The sequence below is a fragment of the Sus scrofa genome, chromosome 8 (genome assembly GCF_000003025.6).
Source record: "Sus scrofa isolate TJ Tabasco breed Duroc chromosome 8, Sscrofa11.1, whole genome shotgun sequence".
NCBI classification, from domain to species: Eukaryota; Metazoa; Chordata; class Mammalia; order Artiodactyla; family Suidae; genus Sus; species Sus scrofa.
The window spans coordinates 87,931,489-87,944,614 of NC_010450.4; the positions used below are offsets into that span (position 1 = coordinate 87,931,489).

Here is a 13,126-nt window from a genome sequence, read left to right on the forward strand (position 1 = left end):
AGCACTAAAGGAGTTCCCGTCTTGCTGCAGCAGAAACGAATCTGACTAGGAACCATAAGGTTACAGGTTCGATCCCTGGCCTCACTCAGTGGGTTAAGGATCCGGCGTTGCCGTGCCGTGAGCTGTGGTGTAGGTTGCAGATGTGGCTCAGATCCAGCGTTGCTGTGGCTGTGGCATAGTTCCGATGAGACCCATAGCCTGGGAACCTCCATATGCTGTGGGTGGGGCCCTAAAAAAGAAAAGCACTAAATTCCTTAACTTCACCTCTCTGGTTGTCTTTAATTAGCAGCAATCCTTTGATGTTCCAGTCACCTTGTCTTTGTTGTAAGAGTTCCTGTACACCCTGGCTCCTCCTCTGAGCCCCCTGAGAGGCCGTATCCTGGGCTTAAGTCCTTCGTTTTGTCCACTGAATGAAACAATCTTCAGCTTTTAGGTTGCGCATCCCCCTCCCCCCGCCCCCCCAGGTCTCCAGAGGCTTCTGGCAAAGAACCTGTACAAAGGTTAGAGGACATTAAGGCACAGTGAGCTTTTGTTTCTGGATCAGAGGGGACAGATGATGATGGGGATGATGATTTTTTTTTTTTGCCAACCTTGAAAGCCTCCAGTCTTGAGCCCTAGGGAGCAAGAATAAAAATGGTAAGTTCTGGGAATAAAAATGGAAAGTCTGATTCGATGCATAGCTCTGTGATGGGGACCCATGTATCATGCACAAAGGGGTGAGGCTTGTGGTGGCCTCAGTAACACAGGGCTGAGAGAAAGTCTAAAGATAGGTGAGGTGTCCAAGGAGAGCTGAGAGGACGCAGGTGTGACCACATGGGAGCCACACCCTGGAGGGGAGTGACCTTGAGTTGAGTTTGAAGGACTCACACTAGGAAGTGGGGGTAGATTCAAAGGAATAGTTTTTGTTTTTGCTTTTTGCTTTTTAGGGCTGCACCCGCAGCATATGGAGGTTGCTAGGCCAGGGGTACAATCCAAGCTACAGCTGCCAGCCTACACCACAACTCATGGCCATGCCGGATCCTTAACCCACGGATCAAGGCCAGGGATGGAACCCTAATGTCATGGTTCCTAGTCAGATTCATTTCCACTGTTCCACGATGGGAACTCCCAAAGGAATAGTTTTGATACTATCACATTGATCCTAGTTCTACCCAGGTTGGTATGATGGAGAAAAGATGGGTTAGGATGTGCTTTTAGAATGCCTCCTATCTCTAGAGATGTAACTTATGATCCCTGCATCTGATGGAGGAGCCCGTCTCACAGATGTTAATTAAGCAATCACACAGATCTGTAACTTCAAGCTGTGATGAGCCCCATGAAGGAGAAGTACTGGGGACCCTGCTGGTGTATAAAGGGAATTCTGAGCTGGCCTGGGGGTGGGAATAATGAGGAGAGGCTTCCCTGGGGATGTGATGTTTGCCTTGTTGGGAGCTGAGTTTGCAAAGATCCTGAAGCAGCTGTGAACAGGTCACATAAATGTCAAACCATGGAGGGGGAGCAGAAGAAGACACACTGGATGTTTCTTCTCTGACTTGCATTTTAAAACACAGAGTTGCCTTTGTGAAAGTAGCAGGTAGTGCCTGAAGGGTCTGCTTGGCACAGTTGGTTGGCTTTGTCTGTCTGGGCATGAGGACTGGGGCATCCAATGACCTGCTCTCCACTTATGCCTCAGTCATCGACAAATTGCCTGACGTCAAGCAGGTTTCATAACCTCCATTTTTCTGTCTTTTTTTTTCTTTTTCTTTTGCCTTTTCTAGGGCCGTTCCCGCAGCATATGGAGGTTCGCAGGCTAGGGGTCGAATCCGAGCTTTTGCTGCCGGCCTACACTGTAGCCACAGCAATGTGGGATCTGAGCCACGTCTGCGACCTACACCACAGCTCATGGCAATGCTGGATCCTTAACCCACTGAGCAAGGCCAGGGATCGAACCCGGAACCTCATGGTTCCTAGTCAGATTCGTTAACCACTGTGCCTCGACGGGAACTAATAACCTCCATTTTTCAACGCATAGAGGAGGACAGGGAGAGGAGGTGTCTTCCTGATGATCTACTATTCCTTGTGGCGCTGAAACCATGTAACCGTAGCTTTTCCAGAGCTGTTATTTCACTTTTTGGGAAAGGGCTTGTTCCATTCTTTTCCTAATTCCTCAGCAATGTCTAATCTTTCCCTTTGATTCTCAGAATAGGCCTTAGGAGAATAGAATTCATGTTGCTATCCTGGGAGGTATCATTGTTTTGTTTGGTTGGTTGGTTTTGGCCACCCTGTGGCATATGAATTTCCCAGGCCAGGGATCAGTCCAGGCCACAGGTGTGACCTATACAGCAGCTGTGGCAGCACCAGGTCCTTAATCCATTGTGAAAGGATCGAACCTATGTCCCAGTACTCCAGGGAAGCTGTGATCCCCTTGTGCCATAGCGGAAACTCTGAGATGCCACTGTTTTATTGAACACACATTGTCGTTCATTACTTAGCACCTGGTCTCGTTGCTGAGCATGCAAAGGAGAAAGGGATGTGTCACCAGCCCACCAACGACCGCCCCAGTCCACCATCAGCTCAGAAGACAAACATTATCAAGTAATTGTAGTATAAAGTGATAAGTGCATTGCAAGAGATAGAAGGTATCAGAGGAGCCAAGAGGAAGGCTGCTTAATGCCTGGGTACAAGTAATGTAGTTGGTTACACCTGGAAATAAAAGATAGGTGTGTAAATATGGTGGGTGCTTAATAAATGGATGTGGCTGAATGAATGAATGGATTGTGGTGTTGTTTTTCTATTTTCCGATGGTTCGCTGGCTGATTCCAAGCCCCGTTATTGCTCTTTCATGTCATAAAAGAAAACAATTTCATAATGGTTACAGTTGTTACGCTTCTAAGAGCCACCAGGCCCTGTGCACCTTCACACGGGCACCGTTACTGTTTTCCTCAACGTTTCATTAGGTGGTTGTTTCTACTGTTCATCTTTCCTTCCAGAGACTGTCTGTGGTAGAAAGACTGCCCTTGGCCATTTTCATCGTGTTGTGTGAAGTCTCAGGAAAAAAAAAAAAAAAAAATGAGTTTGATGTCCGCAACACCAGAGACAGGTGGGAGACTAAACGCAGGGGTAGAGAAATTCAATCACAGTTTCCTCTCTGAGGATGGGCGCGCGGGGGTGTTAGGAGCCTGTGAAATGATGTGCTCGCTCCTAAACTGTGGGGAGAGCAAGCTTGAAAGATCGGAGTTCTCCCCTCTCCCTTTAATTTGCGCCCAACCCCTGCTGTCATGAAAAATGGGACTGGGGAGCCCTAAATGCAAAGCATCCACTTCAGAAGAAAAATGTTACTTTTATGCTGTCCATTAAGACATTTACCTGCTCCATATGCTCCAGAACGTACTGGAGAAAGAGGAATTTGCCCCATGAAAATGGAGAGCTCATTTCTGAAAAACTGTTTTCCATAAATCTTGCAAATTACTGGCCTCAAATATTCTGGGTTGTAGCCTGAGCGACCCCTGGGGAGCGATTATCAGGGAAATAACCGTGAACAGCAATAAGATCTTGCACAGATCCGATAGCAACACCAGGATGTGACCTTTTTGTGCAGGAGGCATTCATGTGGGCCTGCCTAGCTTGCCAGGAGCACTGTAATTAATGGGGCACCGGAGGGCCCTTCTTTTCTATGAGCTGCTAATTAGTCCTCCTGGAGACTCACATTGCCAACCACATCCAGGGCATCACATTCCCACCACTGCTTGTGGAGCGAGCAGAATCTGATGAGTGTGTGAGGGCTGTCAACTCAACCCCATAGGACTCCTCATGGTCCTCTCTTTTCTCCCAAAGTGGTCACTCTGGTGATCGGGCCATACCTATAGTTTTTACTTTCCTTTTTTGGGGTGGGGGGGAAATATGTGATTTCACTGGCTAATCATGAGGACCAAGTACACTGAATGATTTTGAACACACGGGCTGTTTTGCTTCCTTTTCCTCCTATGTTTTGGGTGGTTAGTGTGGCATGGAAAATACCACCACCCACGGTCAGGGGAGGTGGAAACCTACCTGCAAGCTTACCGTGCATGGTTGTATAAGTTGTGCCCTGCACAAGAATGCTAGCTGAAGGGGCTAGCGGGGCCTGAAATCCAGCATGTGTGTTTGTGCACATTAGAAAGAATCCAGCTATTCTGATTCCAGAGTCTGAATGCTTAACTACACACCATATGGACTTCATAAACTCCTGGTGTTCTGGGCTTTCACCTCCTGGCAACCAGCTTTATTGTTTGCCAGCTAGCAGCCGTTGAAGTGATCAGCTAGCAGGCATTGAAGCGTTGGGAGAGTATGAAAGATGAAGCAAACCTTTTAAAAACCAAAGACTAAGTTTGATACTAGTATATATATACAACACACACACACACACACACATATATATATATATATATTTTTTTTTTGTCTTTTTGCCATTTCTTGGTCCGCTCCCTCGGCATATGGAGGTTCCCAGGCTAGGGGTCCAATCGGAGCTGTAGCCACTGGCCTACACCAGAGCCACAGCAATGCGGGATCCGAGCCGCGTCTGCGACCTACACCACAGCTCACAGCAACGCCGGACCCTTAACCCACTGAGCAAGGGCAGGGACCGAACCCGCAACCTCATGGTTCCTAGTCGGATTTGTTAACCACTGCGCCACGACGGGAACTCCCCATATATATATTTTTATGTGTGTGTGTGTGTGTGTGTGTGTGTGTGTGTGTGTGTGTGTGTGTCTTTTTGCCTTTTCTAGGGCTGCTCTTGCGGCATATGGAGGTTCCCAGGATAGGGGTTGAATCAGAGCTGCAGCCGCCGGCCTATACCACAGCCACAGCAACTCAGGATCCGAGCCACGTTTTTGACCTACACCACAGCTCATGGCAACGCCAGATCCCCAACCCACCGAGTGAGGCCAGGGATTGAATCTGCAACCTCATGGTTCCTAGTTGGATTCGTTAACCACTGATCCATGACGGGAACTCTGATACTGGTATATTGTCTGTGATTGGCACTTGCTGGAGAAAGAAGTGTTTGCCCTGGTACGCTGCACAATGTTTTACTTCTCCCATTCAGTAGGAAGGTCTAATAGTCAATAGATGGATTATTTATTCACAGTCTCAGCCTTAGAGTTAACTTTTGGAGTTAATTCATAGGGTTTGACTACTAGTTGCCAAATTATGAAACTTCAGTGCAATTTGCAACACTATTTGGCAGTCAAAAGATGCTGACGTATCTTCCAGGGAGCTGGTGAGGGCCTGATTCACCTGTGTACTGATGACTTGGTAACTGATGTTTAACACGTGTTTGCACTTCTGCTGCGTCAGCCTTCTCAGGCCAACACTGTGTCCTTGGCAACGGTGCATTGGTAACACTGCGTAACACTGAGGGCTTTAGAAGCAGGACTTTAGCCTCGGCCCTTTCCAGCCAAGGAAACTTCAGCATATTACTAGCTTCGAGTGTCAGCATACTCATTTGCCAAATGCCTTCTTTCCACAATTGTTGGTATTAAATAAAACAGGTAAAGCATCCAGCCTAGAACAACGTCAGAGGCTCTCAGTAAATGCTAGTCTCCCTTGCCCCCCTTTAAAAATCTTTAGTGAGGAGTTTTGTTGTGGTTCAGTGGGTTAAGAATCTGACTAGTAGCCATGAGGATGGGTTAAGGATCCTGTGTTGCCATGAGCTTCTGTGTAGGTCACAGAAGCAGCTTGGATCCTAAGTTGCTGTGGCATTGGTGTAGGCCGGCCGCTGTAGCTCCAATTACACCCCTAGCCTGGGAACTTACATATGCTGTGGGTAGGGCCCTAACAAGAAAAAAAAAAAAATTAAAATCTTTAATGATTTTGGTATTAGTTTCCTGGGGTTGCTGTAACAAAGTACCACAGATTGGGTAGACAGCAGGAATTTATTCTCACTGTCCTAGAGGGCAGAGCTCTCCAATGAAGGTGTTGGCAGGGTGGTGCTCCCTCTGATGCTTCTAGGGGAGACTCCTTCCTGCCCCCTTACTGTAGCTTCTGGCAACCTCAGATGCCCCTTGGTTTGTGGCGGCATGACACCATCTAATCACAGTTTTCCCTCTGTGTCTGTCATCACGTGATGTTCCCTCTGTGTGTCTCTGTGTCCAAATTTCCCTCATTTATAGGGACACTAGTCACACTGGATTAGGCCCATCCTAATGACCTCATCTTAACCTGACTGCATCTGCAAAGACCTTATTTCCAAATGAGGTCGCATTCCCAGGTACCCAGTTGTGGGTGTCCATATCTACCCAAGTTGTGGGTGTCCATATCTTTTTGGAGAACACAATTCAACCCATGGCAATTTCCCATTTTCTGTAGAAGATAATACTCAATAGTTGTCTAGTGACTTTAGAGTTTCTAGAAGGTTTTTTCATCTTTGCCCAGGGAGACAGGACTTAATAATTTTTGTAAAGGGGGAAACTCCTATTAAAACGAGGGAATGGTTTCATTACAGAAGGTGAAGATATCAATTTAGGTTTTGTGCAAAATTTTCTTGTTTTGTAAAAATCACCAGAAGATACCATTACTTTTTTTTTCAATTTAACATTTTGGAGTTCTGTGATGGCCTATTGGGTTAAGGATCCAGCATTGTCACTGCTGTGGTGTGGGTCACTGTTGTGGCATGGGTTTGATCCCTGGCCTGGGAACTTCTGCATGCTATAGGCATGGCAAAAAAAAATTTTTTTTTTTCAACAAGGATGTTCTTATCCTAGTTTTTAATGAACCAATTCAAAACAAAAAGCACTTATTTTAAAAGCACATAATCATTTGGAAACTGAGGGAATCTGACTTATTGAATTTACCTATACCAGTTCCTCCCTATCACTGACCAATTGGAAAAGATAATTATGGAGAAAAAAGGAATAGAAAAGAGAAACTTTATTCTTCTTACGGTTATCTCTAATTATAATTTCTTTGTAACCCACTAATATTTCCTTCAGGTATCTGAGTCTCTGTAATTGTTTTTCCTCTTTGAGAAAGAAAATACTGAAAATTAAAAAAAAACAAATATACCCTTTTATTAGAATTGTCAAAAATTGTTTGGAGTTTTTCTTTTGTTGTTGATGATGTTTTAAAATAAGCTTTATTTTTCAGCTGAAACCAGATTTTGCATTCTAAGCAAAATTTTCTTACTTTTCTTGGCAAAATTATCCCTAATTTTAAAAGTTCTGGGAGATTTCCTGTTGTGGCTCAGTAGAAACGAATCTGACTAGTATCCATGAGGATGCAGGTTCAATCCCTGACCTCACTCAGTGGTTTAAGGATCTGGTGTTGCTGTGATTGTGGTCTAGGCTGGCAGCTACAGCTCTGATTTGACCCCTAGCTTGGGAACCTCCATATGCTGCAGGTGTGGCCCTAAAAAAGACACCTCCCCCCAAAAAAAAAGTTCTGGAAGGTTTCAGAAAAAAATTTAGTAAAAATTTTAACACAAGTGCAAGTCTCCTCAATACAGTAGTAATGATTTCTTAATTATTTTTTCTATGATTTTGTTCAACAAATTGTTTTCTGAAGTAACTAGCTTAGTACCGCATATTACTTGTTAACCATTAGCATCTACTTTTTAAAAAGCAGCATAACCAACTATAATGGAAAAAATAAAAATCATTTAAAAAAATTAAAAAAAAAGAAAAAGCACATATCGGGTTTTTTTTGTTTGTTTGTTTGTTTGTTTTTTGCTTTTTAGGGCTGCACCCATGGCATATGGAGGTTCCCAGGCTAGGGGTCAAATCAGAGCTGTAGCTGCCGGCCTACACCACAGCCATAGCAATGCGGAATCCGAGCTGCGTCTGCGACCCACACCACAGCTCACGGCAACACCGGATCCTTAACCCATTGAGTGAGGCCAGGGATCAAACACACAACCTCATGGTTCCTAGTTGTATTCATTAACCACTGAGCCACGATGGGAACTCCAAGATCATTCCTTTTTGAGCTACATTTATTACAAGTCTAAAAAAGTTTTTACAAATGATTGTCTGAAAAATTTATACTTGATTCATAACATGTATTCATACAAAGTATTGACATGTTTTCAGGATATATGGGAAGTTTCATCATCACTTATGGACAGGTCAGAACAGATCAGTTAATGTTATTTGAATACCTGACAGAAAAGAAAACCTGGTGCTGTTTCAGTGAGTAAAGCAAGAACTAAGTTCAGGTTGAGAGGTCACCCAGGATGTTTCGAAACAAGTCATACGTCACTACTAAGAGTACAAAGATGGTTGAAACGACCTTATGCACGTATATGGTAGTACGTTCATTTGTGTAATGCTTCTTGTGTAATGCTTCTGCCACTTCTCATTATCTTTAATCTTTCCATCACCAGCAACTTTATTTAAGAATCCATTAGTCACCTAGGTATACATGATAATATGCACGGATGGCACCCAGAGAAGTCCATACACAGCAACACAAATCCTGGCTGTTGGTAAAACCCCTGACACTGTGCCTTCTGCGAATTCGGTAGCATACACACTCTCTGATGAAAGAGGAGATCCTGTTGGTTCTGTGTTACTTCAGAGGATTGAGGACTGACAGGTTCTCAGGCCTTTTGAATTCCTTGTGACAGTAAACCCATGGGGGCTGCTGGCCCGTGGGGGCTGCTGGAGAAATGCTTGCTGCGTTACAACATGACCTTTGAGTTGATGCAAATGAAAGCAGCAGGGAGACCAAAGCAAGTCTCAGAGAGTAGATTTAATGTTGGAGCCAAATGCCATCACATCAACTTGAGTTTTTTTTTTGGCCACACCCGCAGCATGTAGAAGTTCTGGGGCAAGGGATGGAAGCCGTGACACAGCTGCAACCTGAGCCACTGTCGTGACAACGCCGGATCCTTAACCTGCTGCACCACAAGAGAACTCCCAATAATGTGTTATTTTCATACCCCGAATTTCCCCCAAATAAATGAAAATATAGTCTCATATTCAATGGTGGGAGTGTTCATTGTTATAAAACTCTGTGGAGAGCAGTCTGGCGACCTCTATCAAGATGGGAATGCTCAAAGACTCTGACTCAGCCATGTGTGCAGAGTGCCCGTGAATGTTTAGTGCAGCATTGTCTGCATTAATGAAAACTGAAAACAGCCAACCTGGGAAATAGTTGAATACTTTCTGGTACAAGTGCTACCTCTACAGCTGCAAAAGAGGGAGGTAGTGCTGACTGTCCTGACAATGGAAGAAGTTTCTTTCTTTTTTTTTTTTTTTTTTGTCTTTTTGCCTTTTTTTAGGGCCGCTCCCGAGGCATATGGAGTTCCCAGGCTAGGGATCTAATCAGAGCCATAGCCACTGGCCTACACCAGAGCCACAGCAACGCGGGATCCGAGCCGAGTCTGCGACCTACACCACAGCTCAGGGCAAGGCCGGATCCTTAACCCACTGAGCAAGGCCAGGGATTGAACCCACAACCTCATGGATACTAGTGGGGTTCGTTAACCTCTGAGCCATGATGGGAACTCCTGAAAAAAATTTTTTTGGGGGCCCACCCTCATGGCATGCAGAAGTTCCCAGGCCAGAGATGGAACCCGAGGCACAGCAGTAACCAGAGCCACAGCAGTGACAATGCCGGTTCCTTCCCCTGCTGACCCCTGAGGGAATTCTGAAAATATTTCAAAAGAGACATTTTGATTGATTTCTCCAGAAAGCATTTTGGTTAATCAGAGAGTTCAGAAACATGAGAGGGAGGGTGTCTGTCTCTTCCCAGAGGACAGGACACTTTCCTGATTATTACAAGCCAGTTTATATGATATTTTTGTACAAGAGTGAAATCCTTCCTTTCTTAAGGCAGGTAGTTCACTGTTTCCAGTGTCAAGTTTCTTGTTATTTCTCATGTTTCTCTGTAGGTTACAAGCTCCTAATATCAGGGAGACAGGCCCTCATCTTGAGTTCCTTGCAATGTTTTGTTCTGCAGCACTCAAACATTCATCTCTTTACAAACTCAAGCTTTATAACCTCCCGTCTCCGTGTGTCTGCTCCCCTGGCACCCGATTTCCCATGGATACAGGATTCTGGGAGCAAGCTTATTACTCTTGGCAGAACCTACTTATAAGCCTACCGGGCTGGCAGAGATGTTGAAATATTGTTAGAACAATATTGAGGCATAAATCATGCTCCCTGCTCTGTCAAGTCTTCAGTACAGGTCAACCATGTGCTATTGCTCAACTGTACATTGACGCCTTTTGGTATCGATCATAGGTCAATTAGCAAGTTTTGGCCACCCCAGCATTTTTAGTACTGTACGTGATGTTGGTTATTGTTACATTGGCTCCTATGGGAGGAGGTGTTCTGGAGTCTGAAGCTATAATGGGTTTCAAAACTCTTTCTTATCTCACCTGTGGCTGCATTAAAAAAAAAAAATGGTTGCTTTATTTCAAATGATGTCACTGTGATGTGACCTTGGGTTCAAAAGCGTCGCTTTTTTCTTTCATTTTTGACTGTCATCTATTTCTCAGGTGTTCTTGCTTCAGGTGCTAAGAAACCACCAAACCTCTTGATATTTTTAATTTTACGCACATTTCTAAAGTATTGGGAACCCACTTTTGCCTCAACTGTTTCCAGTCTTGAGATCCTGAGATTCCTCCTTAAGGAATCCTTGTCCCAGGAAACAGGGAAGAGAATTCGAGCAGATGAGCCTTGATTGGGCTGAAATCTCCTGTTTCCATGCAGGATACTTCTGAAGGCGGGTTGGGGGGGCAGTATTTCGTGGGGGAGAGAGATACTGATGCTTTGTTTCCCTTACCAGGAAAGTGTAGGAGGCACAAGGCCCGCCCATATGTGGGCTGCTGTGACTTGCTCTGTGATCAGATCTGCTTTCTTGAGCAGAGCAGAAGGCTTGACACACCACCTACTTCCTTCTTGGCTTTGAAAATCACAAGCAGGGCTGAGTTAGAATGGACTCTACTTGGGTGGTCAGAATTCAGCTATACTGGTACGACATAAACCAGCCTCAACAGGAGTTCCCGTCGTAGCTCAGTGGTTAACGAATCCCACTAGTAACCATGAGGTTTCGGGTTCAATCCCTGGCCTTGCTCAGCGGGTTAAGGATCTGGCGCTGCCGTGAGCTGTGCTGTAGGTCGCAGACTCGGCTCAGATCCCGAGTTGCTTTGACTCTGGTGTAGGCCGGTGGCTACAGCTCTGATTAGACCCCTAGCCTGGGAACCTCCATATGCCACAGGTGAGGCCCTAAAAAGACAAAAAATAAAATAAAATAAACCAGCCTCAACAACAAACAAGCAGTAAGTTCATCGGAGAACACACCTAAGTCAGAAAGAGTCTAGTTACTGTGTGATCCAGCAACTCCACTCCTAGGAAGATACTCACAAGTGAGAAAAACCTGTAACCATACAAAAGCTTGTACGGAGCTGTTCATAACATCATCGTTGATAATAATCTCAACAATAACCTTATTGTCGATAAGTGGAGACGACCCAAATACCTGTCAGCTGATGACTGGGTAAACAAAATATGGTAATCCATATGATAAATATTATCCAGCAACACAAAGGAATAAGGTACTGACACATGCTACAACGCGGATGAACCTTTACATGTTAAATAAAAGAAGCCAGACATAAAAGTCGCATACTGTCTGATTCCATTTATATGAAATGTCCAGACCAGGCAAATTCATAGAGACAGAAAGCAGATCAGTGGTTGCTTAGGGCCAGAGGGTTAGGGGCGAGTGAGGAGTGACTGCTCATGGAAATGAGGTTTCTTTCATGAAAATGATCTTAATTATTAGATTATGGTGATGTTTCTACAACTATGGGAATATATTCAAAAACACTTAATTCTCTCCTTCACATGGGTAAATTGTATAGCCTGGGAATCATATCTCAACAAAATTGTTTTTATTTTTACAGAAAGAAACAGCATCTTTAGAAAGATTGAGTAGAATTTGGCAACAGACATTTAGATCCGTGTGGCAATCAGAAAGCCACACGTGAACCGCATTTCCTTCCTGGCAATGTCACCCCCAAACTGATCTTCCTCAAGTTCCGTGTTTCTTGCATCAGATCTATTACTCAGGACTTTCACTAATTCTCTAGTGCCAAAAAGATTCTTAGACACACACACACACACGTGTAGCAATTTTAAAGCTCAGATGAGCAGAAATGTAACTTAAAAAAAAAAATTGGAGTTCCCGTCGTGCCTCAGCTATTAACAAACCGACTAGTACCCATGAGGACGTGGGTTAGATCCCTGTCCTTGACCAGTGGGTTAAGGATCCAGCGTTGCTGTGAGCTGTGGTGTAGTTTGCAGACGTGGCTCGGATCTGGCATTGCTGTGGCTCTGGTGTAGGCCAGTGGCTACAGCTCTGATTAGGCCCCTAGCCTGGGAACCTCCCTATGCCGCAGGTGTGGCCTTAAAGAGACAAAAAAAAAAAAAAAAAAAAAAAAAAAAAAAAAAATTCTTGGTCATTGTTGCTTCAACCATATATATATTTGCTTTTTAGGGCTAGGGGTCCAACTGGAGCTACAGCTGCTGGCCTATACCACAGTCACAGCAACACCAGATCAGAGTCAGAGTCAGGGTTAGGGTTAGGGTTACACCGCAGCTCACAGCAATGCCTTGTCTTTAACCCACTGAGCAAGGCCAGGGAACGAACCCGAATCCTCATGGATATTAGTCAGATTCACTTCCGCCGCGCCACAATGGGAACTCCGAGAAATGTAATTTTTTAATGATTGAATTTGACCTGCTTGTCAGCTCTCATTTCTGCTGATGGAGGAAGAACATTGCCTTTTGATTAAACAGTCACTCCAACTTGGGGATCTCCTCATCCTTGTTTCTTGTCCTTGGCCCATCCTTCTCGTTTCCGCATGTGGCTGGATTGGTGAAAGGATGCTTTCTACAGGACATGGACTCCATCCCAAACTCCCTGCCCACCACCACCTCTCCCAGTTTAAGACCTTCGCTACTCCCATTGCCCACCAGAAAAAGTTCTAATTCCTCAGCAAGCCTCATGAGACTTTGCAGTCTAGCCCCAATCTCCCTTGAATTGCTTCTCTTGCTGCTTTTATTAAGACATTCTGCCCTATAGACACCAGGGTATTTACTTTTCCCTTAATATAAGGAAGGCTTTCAAGCCTTTGGTTCACTCTTTTCTGCATGGAACC

General features: G+C 44.7%; 1 long non-coding RNA gene across 2 annotated transcripts in view; it reads left to right on the forward strand.

The window, feature by feature from the left end:
* Positions 1 to 13,126, forward strand: part of LOC110262015 — a 38,308-nt gene that overhangs the window by 18,673 nt on the left and 6,509 nt on the right. The window contains exon 3 of one of the 2 annotated variants that reach the window (XR_002346498.1): positions 2,472 to 2,737. The exons of the other annotated variant lie outside the window; for it this stretch is intronic. This is a non-coding gene — a long non-coding RNA (uncharacterized LOC110262015). Of the gene's footprint in view, positions 1 to 2,471; positions 2,738 to 13,126 lie in introns of those variants that run through there. 2 annotated transcript variants of the gene reach the window in all.